The following is a 22,936-nucleotide window of genomic DNA, read 5'->3' as shown; positions in this document are numbered from 1 at the left end:
TTGGAACCAGTCTGTTGTTCCATGTCCAGTTCTAACTGTTGCTTCCTCACTTGTATACAGGTTTCTCAAGAGGCAGGTCAGGTGGTCTGGGATTCCCATCTCTTTCAGAATTTTCCACAGTTTATTGTGATCCACACTCAAAGGCTTTGGCATAGTCAATAAAGCAAAAATAAATGTTTTCTGGAACTCTCTTGCTTTTTTGATGATCCAGCGGATGCTGGCAATTTGACCTCTGGTTCCTCTTCCCTTTAGACTTTAAGAGCTAAAATTTATGTAAATAGATATATGAATTGCTATATGAGCTATATATTTTTAAATTTTATTGTTATAAACTATTAGTAAAGTTTTTAAAATATATAAATATATATCCCTTATTGTACCTATCATATTTGTTTTTACATTGATTATAATGACTTGAGTTATAAGTTCTTTTCTCCTAGAAAGATGGTATTTTACAAAGTACTCTGTTCAAACCATGATCCATTTAGAATCCAGAAGGTCCATCCTGGGAAAGTTGTACAAACCACGTGCCTCTAGTTTATAAGAAAACAGAGTTGCGTTTAATATTTTAATTTGGGGGGTTGGTCCCTCTATGTATCTGTTTTATTCACTAGAGACTTCACTGTTACATTTGGCAATAGTTGTAAAATTATAATTCTGAACCATCCTTAACACAGCTGCGTCGTAGGGTTTCAGATTTGTTTCTGAAAAACTTCAACAGCAAAAAACTTAAGGTAAAAATTGCACAACTTAAAAATAAGGAAATGACAAAAGAACTCTGCTATAGGGAAGTCAACATGGTTCCTTACTAAATATTTCTTGAGCTGCAGCTCATGTGAATGTCACAGGAGTCCATAATGATGTAAGCTTTGATCTTCCTCAAAAACAAGCAACCAAGCTTCTCCTGGGAAAACTGCTGTGTATCATTGAGCCATGTCATGTTGTTCTGTTGACAATTTTCTGTATATGATAATGCCCAGTATGGTCATGTGACTTCCTGAGGAACTGGTTATTAACCATATCAAACAGAAAAATAACACTGGCAGATGTGAGATGAAAAAAATGTGTAATTATTATTAGCATATTTTTGGAAGAGAAGCTTTTTCACTCTCTGAGCTTTCCAGAACAGGAAAAAAAAAAAATACTGTATTCTGGAGCTTCCCTTTTCTTCCACCGACTTACTCTTAAGTATGACTGTGTGCCATGTGCTTAGTCACTCAATACATGGGTTCCGACTCTTTGTGACCCCATGTATTGCAGCCCGCCAGGCTCCTCTGTCCATGGGGATTCTCCAGGCACGAATACTGGAGTGGGTTGCCATGCCCTTCTCCAGGGGATCTTCTGAACCCAGGGATCGAACCCAGGTCTCCCGCATTGCGGGCGGATCTTTTACCATCTGAGCCACCAGGGAAGTGGAAACGTCTCATTATTTTAGCCTATTTTTCTTCATTGTTCTCCAATGTACATATTCACTTCATAAGTTTTTGTTAGCAGTTGCTCTGCTACTTAGTTCCTTTCTCTGAAGTATTTGCTTTTCAAATACCTCCCTGTGTCATCCTCCCAGGTCATATTAAGTGGCGCTAGTGGTAAAGAATCCGCCTGCCAATGTAGGAGACACAAGAGATGCATATTCGATCCCTGGAACTGGAAGATCCCCTTGAGGAAGGCATGGCAACCTGCTCCAGTATTCTTGCCTGAAAAATCCCACGGACAGAGGAGCCTGGAGGGCTACAGTCCATGAGGCTGTAAAGAGTTGGACACGATTGAGTGAGTCTATACAAAATGTCCTTTATCTAGCCCTGTGCTTGGCCCTACATATTTGAATTCATCAGCTTGATTCTGGAGTTAGCTGTTTTATCAGATCCCACAAAATAAAACTCTTCAGTATTTTAATGGAGTTTAGTGTTTACTCTCATTCGTTCGCTAGGTTTATGTGCTTTAGGTATGGATTCTAAAATCTAGTACCATTATATTGACAGGCTCTAGCTAATTTCCTGCATCTGTACTTGGGAATATGCACAGGTGCGTGTAATTACTTACCTAGTTTCAGCTAATATCATTAGTATTGGTATTGTCATTGTGGTATTGTCATTTTTCTTTCTTAAATCTTTCACTTTGTTTACCCAAATGGAGACAGTATGCTGGCCCCATAATGAATGGTCATTAGATAGTAATCTGAAATTAGCTGTATGTAGCCCTGCTGCTGCTGCTGCTGCTGCTGCTGAGTCGTTTCAGTCATGTCTGACTCTGTGTGACGCCATGGACGGCAGCCCACCAGGTTCTCCCGTCCCTAGGATTCTCCAGGCAAGAACACTGGAGTGGGTTGCCATTTCCTTCTCCAATGCATGAAAGTGAAAAGTGAAAGGGAAGTCGCTCAGTCATGTCTGACTCTTAGCAACCCCATGGACTGCAGCCTACCAGGCTCTTCCATCCATGGGATTTTCCAGGCAAGAGTACTGGAGTGGGGTGCCATTGCCTTATCCGGTAAGGCCTTAGTATTGTAATGACATTTAAATAAAGCTTCTAATGAATAACTTCTCATATATGTAGCAACTAAATGATTACAATTTTCTAATTGTAACTTTTCAATATCTTTAAAGTATTGTGGGTAATTATTCTACGAATGAGACTGTTTCAAATACCATACCTCTTTCCTGAATTCTAACTTCTCTACCTGTTGACACTGCTTTCCGGATGTTCCTCAGGCCCTTTAAGGCTTCCCTGGTGGCTCAGATGGTAAAGAATCTGCCTACAATGCAAGAGACCTGGGTTGGATCCCTGGGTCAGGAATATCCTCTGCAGAAGGGAATAACAACCCACTCCAGTATTCTTGCCTGGAGAATCTCATGGACAGAAGAGCCTGGTGGGCTACAGTCCGTGGGGTCACAAACAGCTGGATACGACCGACTGACTGACACTTTCACTTAAAGTTTTGGGCTTCCCTGGTGGCTCAGATGGTAAAGAATCCACCTACAACTGGGAGACTGGGGTTCAATCACTGGGTTGGGAAGATCCCTTGGAGAAGGGAACAGCTACCCACTCCAGTATTCTGACCTAGAGAATTCCATTGACAGAGAAGCCTGGCAGGCTACAGTCCTTGGGGTTGCAAAGAGTCAGACAACTGAGTGACTTTCACTTTCAGTTTCAGGCCCCTTAAGTTCAACACATGGAAATACTCACTCATTACTGTCCCTGATAACATTCTCCTCCTGGGTCTTTTACCCAGTGGCTCAGTTTAGAGATCTGAGAATCCCCTGAAGTCTCTCTCTCCCGTCCTTCCATTGCTCCCTTCAACTTTACCTCCTAAGTGTATCTTAGATTCATTTCCTCTTTATCCAGAAATTAACTGATTTATTGCTTTGTGGGGTCTTGCTTCTGCTCTCTCTCCTGTCTAAGAACAACAGTTTAGGCACTTTTCTGGTTACTGCATCCAACTGTCAGAATGTAAAGTTATAGAATGAAGAAAGAGTGCACAGATCAGTGTTTATATGCAAGCAAAAGGCAAAATAAGAGAACAGGGTGAGGATAACGGCTGTTAGGAGCATTCAGGCTGGTTTGAGGGTGCTGGTAGGTTGTGCCAGGTTTGTGTTTATATGATCCTATAAAACAAAGGGCTGGCATAATGAATTCGAGAAGAATTTAGATAAAAATGATTTGTGGATTTTCACTTTACATCAAAGATCATTACCCAGCAGTAGATATGATTGTATTTTGTAAATAAAGGTCCATTCACTCAGAGTAAACTCAATATACAGACTTGAAAGTTAAAACATTCACCAAATAGTGTTCAAATTTATTTTATGTTACCTGAAGTTTTAAAATGGAAGGCACTTAGGAACCATAGTACACAAGCACTAGAAAATAGCATCTAGTAACTTATTTAAGCTCAGTCATATTTTATAGAATTTCTGAAAGCAAGAGAACTTAGTAAATATTCAGGAACCATTTTGTGAATACTGAAGGGAATGTCACCTCAGCAAATAATAGCTGCATAATTTACTCTAAGAAACATGGGAATCATGTATAATGTAGAAGACATTCCAAAAGAACAAAATTACTTCAAATAAAAATGGAATTTGTGCACTAATTGATTCAATATATATAGCACATCAATTCTTCGGCGCTCAGCTTTCTTCACAGGCCAACTCTCACATCCACACATGGCCACTGGAAAAACCATAGCCTTGACTAGACGGACCTTTGTCGGCAAAGTAATGTCTCTGCTTTTGAATATACTGTCTAGGTTGGTCATAACTTTCCTTCCAAGGAGTAAGCGTCTTTTAATTTCATGGCTGCAATCACCATCTGCACTGATTTTGGACTGTGATTTTTTTTTTTTTTTTACCATTTATTATTATTTTTTTTTTTTTACTTTACAATACTGTATTAGTTTTGCCATACATTGACATGAATCTGCCACAGGTGTATATGAGTTCCCAACCCTGAACCCCCCTCCCACCACCCTCCCCATATCATCTCTCTGGGTCATCCCAGTGCACCAGCCCCAAGCATCCTGTATCCTGTATCGAACCAAGACTGGCGATTCGTTTCTTACATGATAGTATACATGTTTCAATGCCATTCTCCCAAATCATCCCACCCTCTCCCTCTCCCACAGAGTCCAAAAGTCTGTTCTATACATCTGTGTCTCTTTTGCTGTCCCACATACAGGGTCATCATTACCATCTTTCTAAATTCCATATATATGTGTTAGTATACTGTATTGGTGTTTTTCTTTCTGGCTTACTTCACTCTGTATAATTGGCCCCAGTTTCATCCACCTCATTAGAACTGATTCAAATGTTTTCTTTTTAATGGCTAGTAATACTCCATTGTGTATATGTACCACAGCTTTCTTATCCATTTGTCTGCTGATGGACATCTAGGTTGCTTCCATGTCCTGGCTATCATAAACAGTGCTGCGATGAACATTGGGGTACACGTGTCTCTTTCAATTCTGGTTTCCTTGGTGTGTATGCCCAGCAGTGGGATTGCTGGGTCATAAGGCAGTTCTATTTGCAGTTTTTAAAGGCATCTCCACACTGTTCTCCATAGTGGCTGTACTAGTTTGCATTCCCACCAACAGTGTAAGAGGGTTCCCTTTTCTCCACACCCTCTCCAGCATTTATTGCTTGTAGACTTTTAGATAGCAGCCATTCTCACTGGTGTGAAATGGTACCTCATTGTGGTCTTGATTTGCATTTCTCTGATAATGAGTGATGTTGAGCATCTTTTCATGTGTTTGTTAGCCATCCGTATGTCTTCTTTGGAGAAATGTCTATTTAGTTCTTTGGCCCATTTTTTGATTGGGTCATTTATTGGACTGTGATTTTGAACTATGGTGTTAGAGAAGACTCTTGAGAGTCCCTTGGACTGCAAGGAGGTACAACCAGTCCATTCTAAAGGAGATCAGTCCTGGGTGTTCACTGGAAGGACTGATGCTAAAGCTGAAACTCCAATACTTTGGCCATCTCATGCAAAGAGTTGACTCATTGGAAAAGACTGATGCTGGGAGGGATTGGGGGCAGGAGGAGAAGGGGATGACAGAGGATGAGATGGCTGGATGGCATCACCGACTTGATGGACATGAGTTTGAATGAAGTCCAGGAGTTGGTGATGGACAGGGAGGCCTGGCGTGCTGCGATTCATGGGGTTGCAAAGAGTCGGACACGACTGAGTGACTGAACTGAACTGAATATAGCACGTGCCACTAACCCAATATCCTTAGTTTTTGTCCTGAAAACCTAAGGTCAGGAGGAGTGACTTCCAGATCCATCTCTCTGAGTCAGGTTTTGTTGTTTTGCACCCAAAACAGCAACAAAAAAATAAATAAAAAATCTCAGTGGCTTACAACCACAAACATGGATGCCTTGCTCACGAGTTTGTGGGTCATGTGTGGCTCTTCTGGGCTCAGCTGGGCTCAGGTTCAAGCCTGCTGCACGTGGCTCTCACTCTGGCTAAGGAGTGGGGAAGCCAAGCCACACCACACAAGACATTTAAAGCCTCTCCTGGAATGCGGCACATGCTACTTCTGGTCACATTTTATTGGTCAAGAGGCAAAAATCAGTGCAGCAGAGAAATACACACTCACTATGAGAGGTTCTGCCAAGTCACATGGCAAAATGTGACTGAGTCACTCAAGTCACTGAGTGCATAATCCTTTTGCAGACAGTGGAATAATTGGGAATGCTAATCTGATGTACCATAATATCTCTCATATGCGTCTTTTTGGTCTGGCCATGTATGCGTGGCCAGGAGTCTCTCAGTTTCACTCAGGTACAAGAATCAGGTTTACTTTCTTCTGCCATCAGCCTGACTGTGTACTTAGTTGCTCCGCACCATGACATGACTTCTTAATCTCTCAGTTTGTTGTATTCAAGATGTGCATGGCACAGATTTCATCTAGTGATCTTTGCAGTTCAGACAGATTGCTCCCTTCCCTGAAAAGCCACTGAACTTCTTATCCGAACTTTTCATTTGAAGTTTTACCTAACTTTTCAATATATCTAGTGCTCCCTTTAAAATACAATTTTCCTAAGAATACAGTTTTTAGTTGCCAGTCATTTTCTCTCAGAATTTGAATGCTATTGCATCTATTCTGGCTTCCATCATTGTTGAGAAGTCCATCAGCATTCTAGTTTCCCTGTGTAGCTCATCTGCTTTTGCTCTCTGCTTTATTTTAAAGCTTTCTCTGTATATTCGATATTACCCAATTTTAATGCCAAATGTCCAGATGTGGATTTATTTTTATCTGCACTGCCTACTAGAGATCGTTCTTCCTATATCTACAAATTTTATATTTTATCATTTCTAGAAAATTCTCAGTCATCACCTCCCTAAATTTCTCTTTTATTCTCACGACTTGTTCTTTCTGGGACTCTAGCTGCATGTTGAAACTTTTCATGCTTTCCTCTGAAACTTTTAATTTCTTTAGTTTTGTTCATTCTCTGTTTATCTGTACTAAATTCTGGATAATTTCTTTACCTCTTTATTCCAGTCTACAACTTTTTTTTTCCTCAACTACTACTTTTACCCATACGTTGAGTTCTTAAGTTCCACACATATGTTGTTTGTTTCTAAAAATTCTGTTTCTTTTGAATGGTTTCTTATTTCTTACTTTTGTGATTCTGTGTGTTTCTTTTTTTAAACATTTTATCTTCCATAACTGATCATTTCAATATATGAAGCTCTTGGGGTTCTGAATCTATTGCTTTTATTTGTGCTAAGTGTTACCTGAGTGTGCTTGGTTGATCGTTGATAGTGAGCCAGTATTTGGTTGACGTTAATCTGGGTAAACCCCGAGGAACTAAACTGAGGATGTTTTCTGCAGAGTTCGTGTTTCTATTGAGCGGAGTGCGTGGCTTAGTCCTCTGGGGAGGCTGAGGCTGAGCGCTGAGACCTTGCCATTCCCCCAGTTTAAAAGCTGATCTTTTAGTTGGCATCTGCATTTGTTTGTAGGTTAGTCCTCTGGGGAGGCTGAGGCTGAGCGCTGAGACCTTGCCATTCCCCCAGTTTAAAAGCTGATCTTTTAGTTGGCATCTGCATTTGTTTGTAGGCATATCTTGCCTTTTATATTTGTTTACTGTTCTGCATTGCCATTTCAGCATTTTTGCTTTTGTCTTGTGTTTTTCCTTTAGGCTTGATTCTTCTCATTTATAACACTGCAGAAATGCAATGAAAATTGTTTTCGTGCAAGAGCTTTTATTTTCAAGCAAGAAGGCTTTTCAGAGAGTATCTAATCTACCCTCCTGCTGGGAGTGGTTGTCTCTGTGATATTTTTTTACTCTGGGTTTATAGCTATGCTCCTATTCACTGAGCTTGCCAAGAGCTTGAAATTCCCAGATAAATGGAGCATGACTTAAATTATTTTAAACGTAAAGTATTAGAGTGAGAATACATAACTGAGACTTCCCTTCTCAAAACGGACCCTATATGAGGACTGGTTTGCTCAACTCACTGACATTCTATGCTAATGAGGTTGTGTGATTCAGTTAGGTTTGTTCTGCCTACAGAGTAACAAGTAGGTCTGTTACCACTGCTGGAAGGTTACTCAAAATATCAATCTTATTGAATGACGAGTTAATGATGTATCTCATGAAGAAGGGCTAACGTAATTATAATCCTAATCCTAATCATAATTATAGCTGAACATCTAAGGTTTTGGAACTTCCCCAGTGGTTCAGTGGTGAAGAATCTGCCTGTAGCACAGGAAGCGCAGGAGACGTGGGTTCGATCCCTGGGTTGGGAAGATTACCTAAAGGACGGCATGGCAACCCACTCCAGTATTCTTGTCCTGTTTGACTCTTTTGCGACCCCATGGACTGTAGTCAGCCAGGCTCCTCTGTCCATGGGATTTCCCAGGTAAGAATACTGGAGTGGATTGCCATTTCCTTCTCCAGGGGATCTTCTCAACAGGGGTCGAACCCACATCTCCTGAATTGGCAGGTGAATTCTTTACCACTGAGCCACCTGAGAAGTTCAGGTAATTGTCCTGTTAGTGAATTCCCTTGAATTAGCCAGAATTACATTGAATTGTGCTATTTATTAAGTATTATATTTGTATGAGGGGCTTCCCTGGTGGCTTATGAGCTTTTATACTATTATTGCCAAAAATGTGAGTGCTACCCACTGGAGACTTTCATGAAGGAATAAGTTGATTCAGGCAAGGATCAATAAAATACACTTGTGCAAGTTTGACGTTAACATCCCGGGATGAATCAGTTTATACAAGTCTTCCTCTCTGCATGAAGCACTGTCTGGAGCTTCCATACCAACTGTGTCTCCAAGAAAACAGTCAATCCATTCACCCTTATTTAAACCCCTATATTATATCCTTGTGTACATTTCAACCATTTGGGTTTCAGTTCAAGATACTGGATGCTCATACTAGGTAAATCAAACTTATTAAATGAAATATCTTTCAATACCTGCACTTTCAGCCTTTAGAAACCAATAATGAGCCTAACTATTATTATTTATAATTATAGTTCTTAACTATTATTTATAATTATGGAGTTCTGAATTATTTATGTTAATATAAGAAAGATTGAAAAGCTTAACACAAAAGGATGATGATTCAATGTTTTAACAATTTAAATCTATTTCTAAGGCTTAATATTCAAGAAGAAGTCAAAATTAAGTGCTTTGAAATCTTGACATTTCTTCTTTCTCCAAAAATTGTGTTTTCATGAAATATACATTTAAAACCTCAAATAAACTTGTGATGGACAATTCATGGTATTTAACTGCACTTAAAAATTTATGCTTAATGTTTCAATACCAGACACTAGCACCCCTCATTTTGACAGTAGAACACAAAATATAGGGAAAATTCATCACTCTGAATTTTTTTATGAAAACTAAGGCAAATTTTATGTAAAAAGACCTCAAAATTCATGAAGAAAAAGGGTTCTTGAAATGTAAGAAAAAAACTTTGAACTATTTCTTTTCATCATTTCCTTTATTCTTGCTGCTCTCTCTTTTGGTTTGAAAAATAAGATGAGAATACAGCTAAATGTATCTGGAAGGAGTCTTGGAGAATTTAGCTCACTTCTTAAAAGAGAAAAGAACTAACTGCATTATGTGATAAATGAAATATTTTCTAGTTGAAATTCCCTTTGAATCTTTATTCTGTCAAAGGCTGGAATGAAAGAAAGAACTATGAAAACCCCATTTCTTGTGATTTGTGATGATGTAGCCAGTCATCACAAGATAGTTTTTCAGTGTTGTTGTGACAGAATTCATAGCAACATATAAGAGTATTATTCCCTTAGAAAATCCTCTGTCCAAATCACAACTACAAAATATTTAGTATGTCTACATAGACATTTCTCAGAATTTCTTAGACGACGAAATTCTACAATGTCCTTTTGTAGACTCTTTATCATTAGACTAGGATCAACTGAATTCTATGACCAAAGTCCCTTTCTCTAACACTGACTATGCTGCTTTAAAAGCTGCTTTCAGGATGTAAGAACTGAATTATAATTATTATTTTCTAGTAGATGTGAAACACAGGATTGAAAGCAAGAATAAAAATGTCCATTTTAAAAAAAAGGAACATAATTATAGAGGAAGTAAATGAAGTTTAAAATATTGTGTGAATATCTTACAGTTAGTAACTATTAAACACAGGGCCATATATCTTAGTTATTACTATCTTTCTGTATGCCATTTGAAAACATTTAAGAGCATTTGAATGGAAGCACGTATTCTTCATATATTTGCCAGTGAGTAGCTTTTTGTTATTTATTTATTGAATGAAAAATATGCTTGCAAAGAGTTTTGTCACCTATTCAGTGTAAATCTATTTCCCTCCCTATTGGAGAATTTCTATATATGATTGGATTTAAATTAAGAGCAAATCTGTGTTCACTTTGGCAGCATATATACTAAATTAGGAGCAAATTGTGCTACATGCTTTAATGGGAAACTTTTTTAGAGTGATTTTTTTAAAATGTTTTTTATAATACCAGAGTTTTATGTATGTCTCTCTGTACATACTATAATGAATTAATGATCAAGAAAACAACTGTAGATTTGAAATAAAATGAAACCAAAAAAAAAAAAAAGAATGAAAAAGATAGGCTGCATAGTGACAAAGACCGTCTCCTTTCGTGCCAGTAAAGTTCTAGCTGTGAGCATGCTCAGACACAGGGGAGGCACCGAAGTTAGTATATCAGAACTCCTTCTGAGGTATAAGGAGCATACGTCTAATAACTCAGTTGCTGTGAACCCATTGTTACGTTTCTGGTATTAAGTGTCTCTTCAGCCGCAGATTGATTGCAATGTTCCTTCTACTTCATTTCATCGTTCTGATGGATGTCAAAGGTAAGGCTGCTGCTTTCTCGCTTAATGAGTGCAATTCCAAAAGAACAGACTATTTCTGCTTAGTTCTATCATATGTATAATGCACTCACTGCAGTGTTTGATGAGCAGACCTCCAGTTTGCATGGTCATTGTCACTAGTTGCTTGCAGTCTCATCCTAGCAGTTTCTAGATGCAACAGATTTTTCGTGGAAACTTGCCTTTTAAATGTGGTTAAAACTGTAGACAAGGTAGCTTAAAAAAAAAACAATGATGAAGAAATCAATGATAATGGAGAAATTTTTTTAGTATTTGAAAAAATGTACGATACATTAATAAATTAAAATTTTGACTTATGAAATTTCAACCTGTTGAAATCTGTTCATAAATTTTATATAGTTGTTATAGTTCATTATTGCTATATTTCATTATTAACATAATTAAATATTGCTATATTTAATAATATATTGCTATATTTCATTATTAACATAATTAAACTGGAAACTGCAAAACCAAAGACAAATCTAAAATCAATATTTCTCCCTAAGAGCAAATCTAGATAAAAGAAAATAACTTAAATGAACCAAAGCTACCTATTAGGATAATTCTCCTTTCTGTTTTTAACTTTTAAATATTTCATTTTAGCCAAACTGCTCACTTTCAAGTTGGTGGCATTTTTATTGTATAGCTGAGGAAAAAAACAAAATTCAAACTTTACCTGGTTTTAAAGAAAAATATAGACTTGTTTTGCTGTGAGCTTGTACACTTCTAAGTAAATAATCTTATTCATCATACCCAAGGCATGTGGGTTTATTATTAGTCTTATTAAGGATGTTTTTAGGTTCATAGGCTTTCTTAGAAACTTTTAATAAACCTCTGAGAATGAAGTTAAAATTCAAAATTATATTTCTTTTCTGAGAAATTTGTTTTAGGTTTAAAAATTTTTTTATTTTATTAAATGAATTCAACTGCATATTTTAAATATTGAAATAAAATGCAGTATTTATGAGCAGTTATTTAAGAATATCTACAGATAAAAGATTTTTAATATTTAAATTTTAGCTTGAATTTGGAATACTAAAACTTTTTTCAAATTATTTAAAAATATTTTAATACATATAGCATGAGTTTGTCATATTTTAATCTTTCTTTCATGAAAACTTAAGTGTTATCTAAGGAGAAACATTATATGAACTCATTTTGCATGAAATACAGTTGTAGAAAGCAGTCTACTTCTTGATTGAAGATCTTCATTCAGAAGTTAATGCTCTATGCACATTTGTAATTTCAACTTTTTATGATCTATAAGAATAGACAGTTTAAAATAGGGTCTTGTATTCAACACATGTCATAAAGGTTATCTATGCCCTTAAAAATTCTTTAATGTACAGATATGTAACTATGGTTAACCAATTTTACTAAAATACTTGCTTATCGTAATGCATCTAAATTGATTTGCCTTGGAAAAGCAAAATCTTTATCTATTACCAAAGTAATGTTTTTGAGATTTACCACAATGTAATGTTGTTCTTTAAAAAAGAAGGAAAAATTTAAACAGATCATTTTTTTTATTTCTAAGTAAATGCCATATTTAAAATCCATAGTACCAATCTAATAAATATTTATTAATTATAATTCTCTGGAAATTTATCTTGTCTAATTTTATATTACTTTTAAACCCTTTATATTTAAAATCATTTGCTTTCAAAGTTAGATATGTTAATGCTTTGATATCTTACTGCTGCTTGTAAAAATAATTTGGTATATATATCAGTAAAATCTTTTTCTTTTCCATGATAAAATTATAATTGTTAGTTAAAATTACATAGTTAAAGCAATAAAGTTGTTTATAATAAACAAAGGAAAGTCATTTAGAATTATAGGAGTAAAAATTCCTTTTTAAATTTAAATGAATATTTGTGATAGATTCTAAGACCAGATCTAAATAAAAGGAAAAGTTAATAATTGTATGATTTGTCTTTTCTCTTCCGGCCATAATCACCGTTGTGTGCCTAAAGAATGAATGATATGGCTATCTTAAGCTACCAACATTAGTTAATCAGTCAAGATAACCGATCTTATCATCACTTTCTTCATGTATTTTATCATCAGTTTATTTACTTGTATTGTTAACCAGCTTCAAACTCCTTCCCCATAAAAATTTTATGGGCTAATTATGAACAATATTACAAACTAAAAACATGGGCTGGGAAATTGAAAGCATGAAGTACTGAGAAAGCTACTTGATAACTACCAGTTGCTACTTATTCAAATAATTTGTAACCTTGAAAATCGCAGTCATCAAAAGCAGAGCTAGAGCTCTTACGTGAACAGTATTTGACTGCCCCCTAATGGACCAGTTCAAATCTCAGCCCTGTCCTTTCTAAGTCCTGTCAGCTCAGCCCTTGAGAAAAGGGCTGAGACTGTGACTGTGTCTTAAGAAAAGGTTTATGAACTAAATCTTAATTTCACACAATTACATCCATGCTGCCAATAGCTGTGAAAAGCAGTTATACTGTGGGCCAGTCATACTGAGAGGCTGAAGAAGCACTGCTAATGAAAACTCACCTGCTTCAGGGCTGAATGAAGCCCACTGTGAGGGAAGAGGAAAAATAGCAGAAACCCAGAAGTGAAGGTCATTGGAGATACCTCGAAAGGCACTACCTAAAATACATCTCACAACAGATGTTATTCGTTTGTTCATCTTACCGTGAATGGATATGACCCAGTGTAGTAAAAGAGTTTTAAGGATTCTCACTTGAAATGACAAAATTGGCTGTCACCTGAATTTTAAAGACAAAAATTGGGATGTTGCTTTCCAGTAAGCTGATATTGAAAAATGACACATTTCATCCTAAGACACTGTGACCTGAATAAAATTCAGTTAACTAAGGATAGTTTCTGTGTACACAGTTATATGATGACAAATAAGAAATCATAAGAAATAAGAGTGGAAAATAAGAAATCAGAAAAAATAGTGGAAAATTTACACAAGATTTACACAAAATTTACATCATAGTGGGAAAAAAAAAGAGAATTCATAGTGGAATTAGCAGAAGCATTTTTAAATGCTTCATTCACATGCATCCATCCCTCATCCCTATAATTCTAGATGTTCAGTAGCATAGAAAAAAAAAGTTTGCAATAAATGTTCTCATCAGTGGCATATCACTTTAATTTTTTTTCCCCCTCAAGGAAGTTCTGTGTGAATAGAATATGCGTTTGATAAGGGGAAGATGTTTTATCTCCCAGTTCCCCAGGCATGAATTTTCTCTTTTTTGAAGGCCTGGACATTTTCATGAAGTTGGAGGGATTTTCCTCCTGCTCATTTCTCCCTATGCGCGATCTCAGAATGGCATCAACATAGTTCATTGGAGTGTTCAGTTCTGAGCCGTAAGTTTATATGAGAATCTCAGGGACTTTGCCTTGTGGGTGATCAAGTTCTGAATCTCATGCCCAGTTTGCAGAGATACCACCGCTGCTTTCCTTCTTGGCTAGTATTAAAATCACAGCCTTGGGTGGTCAGCAGAGGTAACTTATCCCCCATGCACTGTCAGGGGCTGTACCCCAGCAGGTGGCTTCATGCAGGTCCCAGCCTCTGCTGACCGGCTGTGTCCAGCCGCTTCCTCAAGCAGCGTGGAAGCCGGATCTAACTGCTCTTACAGAGCAGCGGAAGGGATTAGGACAGGAGAGGCAGCAGAGTGGCGTGGATGCTAGATTTAGGGGTGAGCTGACCTGTGTTCAAGTTACAGCCCTCATCCTCTGCAGTCTTAGACCTTCTGCGTGCCAGACAACCTCTGAGCCTTGGTTGGACATTCATGCAATTATTAAACTCTCAGAATTATTGTATCATTATCATAAGTCCTGATATACAGATAACCAGTTCTCTCAGCTCGTCTTCCTTCTTCAAGACACAGCTGGCTCTTCCTGTCCTTTATCGTCCCCACGTGTGTTGGAGAAACAGCTTATCCATTTCCACACACACATACTTCCCCATGCACACTCGTGGATTCTTACTGAAACTGCTTTGAACCAACCTATACATCAGTTTGAGAGAAGAATTAACTCCATTTATTTAGGTCCTTAATATCTATCAATAACTTTACATACTTTGCACAAATGTCTTGCAAATTTTTCTTAGATTTGATGCTATAGTAAACTGTTGATGCTATTGTAAAAGGCATTTTAAAAAATGCTTCCTTTTTCAATTGTTTGTAATTGATATAGAGATATTAAATTGACTCTACAAAAACCTTTATAAACTTTATAATGCTAATAATGTATTAGTTTGAATTTGTTAATGTTCACACTGGTATCATTTGTGAATAGTGACAATTTTATTTCTTCCAGCATGTATATCATTGATTTGCTCACCTTGCTTTACTACATCTGCTAAGTCCTCCAACGCAGACCACCCCCCCCACACACAGTGTTTATTTATTTGGCTATACCAGGTCTTAGTTGTGAGTTGAGGGATTTTTAGCTGTAGTATGAGAACTCTTAGCATGCGGGATTGAGTTCCTGGACCAGGGATTGAACCTGGGCCCCCTACATTGGGAGCTCGGAGTGTTAGCCACTGGACCACCAGGAAAGTCCCCAGTGTAGTATTGAAAAGATGCAGTAATAGTGGATATCACTGCCCTGTTCTCAACCTCGAAGTGAACATCTCCAAAAATTTCCCATTAGGTATATTATATGCTATGGATTTTTATAAATATCCTTAATAAATCAAGTAAGTTGCCTTCTATTTTTAGCTTGCATAGTTAAAGTCAGGATCTGATCATTTCCTCTCTGGAGCCTCTGTTGTAAGCAAAGTTAAAGACAAGTGACACACTGGCAGAAAACATTTGTGAGTTATAGAACAGAGGGGCTAACCTCACTAAAGAATTCTGCTCGCATTGCCAGATTCAGTTTTCTCACACACAGTTCCAAACACTGTGTTCCAGCCCACTGCTGTCAGGAATGAAAGTTTCACCCATCCATGAGCAAAAATAAGTTAGTCTTTTGTAAAGCTAAATGTATTCCTTTCAAGGGACTGTCTTTTCTTCTGTGCATATATTCTCTCAGATTTTTAACAATAAAATACTGTTTTTCTTATAACTATTCTAATAATCATAATTTAGGTTTTTTTAGTGTTCTTGTTTGATAAACTAAAATATTAGGAACTCTTCACAGGTCCCTCTAAATTCTTTAACTGACTTGATTCTGACCTAGTGCATATCGGGGACATTCAGGGTATTGATGAAGAAAAAGGAGCCAACACATTAAGGAGAGGGGGTGGGACTAGAGGAGGACCATGAGAGAGTGTGGAGAAGATGGAGGTAAAGCAGGACAGTGAGACATCACAAAGACAAGGAAGAAAGGTTTCAACCTGGTGACTGTGGCTGGCTGAGTCAAATGCGGGTGAGAGCTAAGCAAAATGAAGACCATAAAACATCTATGGGGTTTAGAAATAAAGAGGACATTAGTGATTCCAGTGCGAAAAATTTCAGTGGAGCAGCACAGCCAAGACTGAATGCTGTGAACCAAGGAAAGCAAGGGTGGTAAGGAACTGGAAACACTGGCTAGCAGGATTTTTCTGAGAAATTTAACTTTGAAGGGAGAAGAGTGTCTCAGCTCCAGTAGGACTGGGAGTTGGTTAGTTGATTGGTTGGTTGCTTGCTTGCTCAGTTAGTTAGTTGGTTGGTTGATTTGTTTGTTTTGAAGGTTAAGAGGTGATTGAGTAAGACTAATGTTAATGGAAAAGCCAGTGGAGAGACAGGGATATTGAAAATAGAGGAGAGAAAGGAGATAATGTCAAGAGGGACAGAGAGGAGGAGATGAAGTGGAATATAGGACACAGATGGGAGCTTTGTCTGAGGGCAGGAAGGGAGCCCATCAACCTTTGTGCATCTTAAAGGGCGCATCATCCAGGGCTTAGCCTTGGACCTTGTGGCTTCTACACAGCTCAGCAGTAGCGGTTGTGTGAACGGTGCCCCAGACTTGTGCGAGGTTCATCCTGCCCGGTCGTACACAGCAGTCTAGGACACAGGTCAATATGTAAGTTGGAGTGACACAATTTGAGAGGGTTACCACCAAGAAGAATAGCCCATGAAAGTCCCTCAAGACAGAGCAGTCAACAAATCAGAGAGGGTTAGGAGAGGTGAAAGGGAAAAGTATCATCTTTTCTCCTCTCTGCATCTCCCATGCCAAGTTTCCATCAGGTTTCACCCCATCTCCTTCATACTAACCCTTTCCACATTCTTCTTCCATTCACCCATCACAGTGTTCATTCTCTTGGGTTCATTTTACATGGACAGGTTTTAGGAAGAAGTCAGTCTCTTATAGAACAAGATATGGATTTAAATAGTTAAAGACCAGATATGAACCTAAAAAGATGCATCCCTCAAAATGAAGTGAACTGGTCAGTAGAAGAGATCTTTTGAAAAGAAGTCCTTCTTGTGCCTTTATATACCTTAGAACCCATCAAGAGCCATGGTATTCAGTGTGCCACCCACATAAAAGCACCCAGCCCAGGGGGACATGGGGTGGAGATCTGTCCCTTGTAAGAATAATGTTGGCAATTTAGAATTCTTTTTTTTTTCCTCCAATTTAGATCAACACGTATTGAACCAATACTCTATTCCATATAGTAAGACATTGTTTCCCCAACTTTGTCCAAACTTCAGACAATAACCTGAGGAAGGAGCTGGGGTGATAGTTTCTGCAGAAAATCTGTGAGTAGGATCATGAAAAACATTCACGAGTTGGAGGTGGTCAGTTTGTCTCAGGAGAAAAGAACAGAAACGGGGGACTTAGAGAAACTCAGTTAAGGCCAGAGTCTTTGAAATGGGAAGAAGGTGGAGTCAGCGTGTGCATAAAACTGGACCCGGATTCTGCACATATTCACTGATGTGTGTGTGCCAAGTTTTCCTTCAGTCATGTCCAACTTTGCGACCCCATGGACTGTAGCTCACCAGGGTTCTCTGTCCATGGGATTCTCCAGGCAAGAATACTGGAGTGGGTTGCCATGCTCTCCTCCAGGGGATCTTCCTGACCCAGGGAGTGAGCCCGCATATCTTATGTCTTCTACGTCTGCCGTATTGGCAGGCAGGTTCTTTACCACTAGTACCACCTGGGAAGCCCATAGCCACTGATAGGGCCTCACAATATTGTCAGGGATGGGAGGACCCAACAGTAGAGTAAAAGGATAAGATCTCTAAGTTTAGAAAACAACCACCAGGAGGCCAGTTTCTCTCCACTCACCTTAACATGGACTTCCCTTGTGGCTCAGCGGGTAAAGAATCTGCCTGCAGTGTGGGAAATCTGGGTTTAATCCCTGGGTCTGGAAGATCCTCTGGAGAAGGGAAAGGCTCCACTCCAGTATTCTGGCCTGAAGAATTCCATGGTCTGTATAGTCCTTGGGATCACAAAGAGTTGGATATGACTGAGTGACTTTCACCTTAACATAACGGCTTTTTTTTTTTTTTTAAGAGAAGACTTTACTAGCTTCCTTCAAACAAATAATAAATCCTGTGCCCTGAAAAGGTGGGGTTTTAGTCGAGCTCAGACTCTTCACAGAGGTCAGGGAGGCCTCCCGGATGTGACCTCAGCGACGGGGCTGGATTCACCTTTGCTTTGCTGAGTGGCATTGCTGCTCCTCTTGGAGATCCTGCCACCTGAGCTCCAGGTGGGGATGGGCAGTATCGTGTCTGCCTTGTTGACAGAGCACATTGTAGGCGCTCAGCTGATGTTTTCTAGATGTTAAATGAATGCTCCTTCCCGTGATGCAGTAACTGTCTCCTTAGAGTGAACAGCAGAGGCCTCACCTCCATCTGAATTCCACTAGGAACAGAGAAATGGCCTCATGGGCCAAGATCCCCTGGGCTTCCTGTGGGTGGTGTCCTCCATCCCTGGCGAGGATGTGGAACGAGCCTCAACCAGAACACCAGGCTGAGAGGATAAGGACTTCCTTCCACAGCACGCAGGACAAGCGTTGGCAGAGAATCCAAGAAAGCAGAGAGGGCCTCGCTCATCCCCATCAAGTCAAACTGAGTACCTCAGAGATCATTCTCATCTGTTTTTCCCCCTCAAGGAAGGGTGAGCAAGTAGAAAAGTATGTCCTTAGGCAGCAGTCCAGTTGGCTTCAAAAAGCTATCAAGGAGTCATTTCAGAATCCCTTTGCACAGACATGTCTAGAATATTGACCAGAGAGAGGAGAGGAAGACTGTTACTGAGAGATTCTCCCCTCAGCTGCCCATTTGGCAGGGGCCCCATGGACATTGCTGCAGAAGCTATTGACACAGTTTTTATGTAGGCATCCTCCATCTTTATAATCCCCAAGTTTCAATAAAAACTATCTCCACTTGCACAGATGGCAGGAAGACTAGACAGCAAGATATGCTGTCTATAGACCAGTATTGGCTCTTTTTCGGTACCTGCCAACTATAGCAAGGACTCTTAATCATCTTCTAAATTGTATTATGACAGAATGATAAATGAGAAGCACTTTGAAGACTAAACAATATTTTGTCATCAGAGTCAAAACATTAGCCTGCAACTTAGGGAACTTTACATTTTAAAGGGGTTCCTCCTTCAACCCTTCTTTTATTCCTAAATGACCCATTAATTCATTTTAAAAAATTAATGAGCACCAACTAAGTACCAGGCACTAGGTTAGATAATAGAGATTCATGATACAGAGGGCAAGGGGGTAGGTAGGGAATAGATTTTATTTCCCTTCCACATACAATTTATACCTTGAGTTGTTATCAGGAAGAGTCCATTCTGGGGTGAACAGTGGGGATTTTTAGAAACACAGTTGGTAAGGTTCTGTTTGTACATGGTCAGTCTTTCTCCTCCCCTTCCTTCACCCATACTTGGTAAATGTAGCCTATTTTTTTCCCCAAGGAAAAGGAAACAACCTTGATCCTTCCTGTCTTTGACCCTGGATTGTTTGTCTCACTCGGAATGGGTCTGCATCTGTGAGATGGACAGTTAATGGGGCCAACCCTTGGGGAACTCAAGGTCATCTTCATAATAAACCCCATGAGGGAAGACAGTGTTCTGCCTTCAGAATCTCCTACACAGCCTCAGCTGTCTATTTCAAAACTGTCTTTAAAACCAGGTTGTTAATCACCTCTTCTAGATCAATAAAAAATATTATTAGAAAGTTGCAAGGAAATTTCTGTTGCCTAATCATTTACAATCCCCTTTCAGCTTTTAAGAGTTTGGGGTTACTTAAAACAGAAACCATGTATGTCACATGACTTTTGACATAATAACATGAAGGAGTAGGAGAAGCTTTATTATAGTCCTATTATTTCTCTCATAGAAGTTGTATAAAAAGATCATGCAATGCTAAGGCCTGGCAAGTTTCCGTCAAAGTTCTGGTTTTTTCACCTTGCATTGCAATTGCCAGTGAACTGTGGTGTTGGAGAAGACTCTTGAGAGTCCCTTGGACTGCAAGGAGATCCAACCAGTCCATTCTGAAGGAGATCAGTCCTGGGTGTTCTTTGGAAGGAATGATGCTAAAGCTGAAACTCCAGTACTTTGGCCACCTCACGCGAAGAGTTGACTTATTGGAAAAAACTCTGATGCTGGGAGGGATTGGGGCCAGGAGGAGAAGGGGACGACCGAGGATGAGATGGCTGGATGGCATCACTGACTCGATGGACATCAGTTTGGGTGAACTCCGGGAGTTGGTGATGGACAGGGAGGCCTGGCGTGCTGCAGTTCATGGGGTCTCAAAGAGTCGGACACAACTGAGCGACTGAACTGAACTGAACTGAACATTAATCAAGGGTCTTCCATGGGCCAGGCATTCTCCAGCACTTCATAAGCACTAGCTGGTCTGCTTCCTGGGATATTATCATTAACCCAGTTTTAAATATGAGAAAACTAAAGTTTACAGCTTGCTCAAAGTCACGTAGCTAGGGAGTGGCAGAGAGAGTTGTAATCTGGATCTGATGGTCTCCAGAGTACTTCATTACTAATGAATATTTTTATTTTTTTATTTTTCATATTTTATTTTTTTATTATTATTTGCTTTACAATATTTTATTTGCTTTGCCATACATCAACATGAATCCACCACGGGTGTACACGTGTTCCCAATCCTGAACCCCCCTCCCACCTCCCTCCCCATACCATCTCTCTGGGTCATCCCAGTGCACCAGCTCTAAGCATCCTGTATCCTGCATCGAACCAAGACTGGCGATTCGTTTGTTATATGATATTATACATGTTTCAATGCCATTCTCCCAAATCATCCCACCCTCTCCCTCTCCTACAGAGTCCAAAAGACTGTTCTATACATCTGTGTCTCTTTTGCTGTCTCGCATACAGGGTTATCATTAGCATCTTTCTAAATTCCATATATATGTGTTAGTATACTATATTGGCGTTTTTCTTTCTGGCTTACTTCACTCTGTATAATTGGCTCCAGACCTAACTGATATCTATAGGACATTTCACCCCCAAACAATGAATTTCACCTTTTTCTCAAGTGCACATGGAACCTTCTCCAGGATACATCACATCCAGGGCCATAAATCTAGCCTTGGTAAATTCAAAACAATTGAAATCATTCCAAGCATCTTTTCTGAAAATTTTAAAATAGCGATTCACGTCCCATTGGAGGCTCATGAGATCAACTTAGTGACTTTTTAAGTGAATGAGATAGAATGGTAATGATCAGAGTTCATCCACCGTAGTAAAAGGTAAGTAATATTTGAAGAAATTTTGTTTTCTTTGTGTGTATATGCGTGTGTGTTTGTATGCCAAATTGTGATGTGATGCAAAATTCATTTCTAACTGTGAGTTACTATCTTAATCTTAAAGCTGCTTCACTAAGAAATATTGACTCTTACTCATTCATGTTCCAGGGCTTCCTGGGTGGCACAGTGGTAACGAAACCGCCTGCCAAGGTAGGAGACCCAGGTTCGATCCCTGGGTTGGGAAGAAGCCCTGGAGGAGAACATGGCAACCCATTCTCGTATTCTTGCCTGGAGATTTCCATGGACAGAGGAACTTGGCAGGCTACAGTTCATGGGGTCCCAAAGTCAGACGTGGCTAAAGCGACTAACACTTTCACTTTCATGCATGTTCCAAACACAGGAGGACTAGTTTTTATAAACCTGCCCTCTGTGGAAATCTTTGTAGGAAAGCAGTTAAGAGATTTAAAAATCTATGACCTTTCATTGATTTTTTTAACCTATGAAATCCTTTACGTGTAGGAATAGGCTTGAAAAGCCGACCTCCAGAGCCTCATAGCAGAGAGTTTTCCTAAAATAGTCAGACTTGACTGGTCTTATGCCCAGTTGCTCACAGTAAATCATTCATCGATCACTACAGAAAAGGCAGAGAAAATCTGTTCTGCTTTTGTAAAAACAAAAACCCAGTGGGGAGAAAAGAATCCAGGGCCACGCTCCCCACTGAGGGAAGGCCTCGTGGATGCAGCAGGTTCCATAGGAGAGTGAGCATCGCCACATCTCAGTGTCCCCATGAAAGGCCAGATCCTGCTCCTTGATGTGTTTGCAGGATCTTGAGGGTCGTCAGGACTAAAGCTCAAAATATCCAATAATCTACTCATGCTCTCTATCAATATCACTAAAAGCTTGACATGTAGTGTAACTCAGACCTAGTTTTAGTGTCTGTATCAAACTCCTGCCCGTTTACAAATGGCGTGATTCGTTAAACAAGGAGGGTCAGCCAGCATCACTGACTTTAGGAGAGTGAACACTCTGGCGGGAGAACACTTCATCACAATGCAGCATGGGCTGGGCGGACTCAGAGCTCACAGGGCATATTCCCAAGAACCAGAGTAGAAGTGCCCTTCATGTGCTCAGCAGCCGTTCATTATTTCTGTTGTTGTTTAGTCGCTAAGTCCTGTTTGACTCTGCAATCCCATGGGCTGTAGCCCACCAGGCTCCTTTATCCATGGGATTCCCCAGGCAAGAATAGTGGAGTGGGTTGCCGTTTACTTCTCCGTGGGATCTTCCTGACCCAGGGATAGCACCCACATTCCCTGCATTGGCAGGCAGATTCTTTAATGCTGGGCCACCTGGAAAGTCCACATTCCTCATCTTCACATGGAGACAATAATACCAACAACACAAATGTGTTAGGATTAAGTGAAATAATTAGGAAA

At 39.3% G+C, this 22,936-nt stretch overlaps 1 protein-coding gene across 1 annotated transcript in view; it reads left to right on the top strand.

Annotated features, from left to right (window-relative positions):
• The window catches only part of RXFP2 (relaxin family peptide receptor 2), a 97,136-nt gene that overhangs the window by 27,145 nt on the left and 47,055 nt on the right, over positions 1-22,936 (top strand). The gene's annotated exons all lie outside the window — the stretch shown is intronic.

This window comes from Budorcas taxicolor, chromosome 12 (genome assembly GCF_023091745.1).
Source record: "Budorcas taxicolor isolate Tak-1 chromosome 12, Takin1.1, whole genome shotgun sequence".
Taxonomy (NCBI): Eukaryota; Metazoa; Chordata; class Mammalia; order Artiodactyla; family Bovidae; genus Budorcas; species Budorcas taxicolor.
Note: the sequence above shows the minus strand (reverse complement) of the source record. Positions and strands in the feature narration are given on the sequence as shown.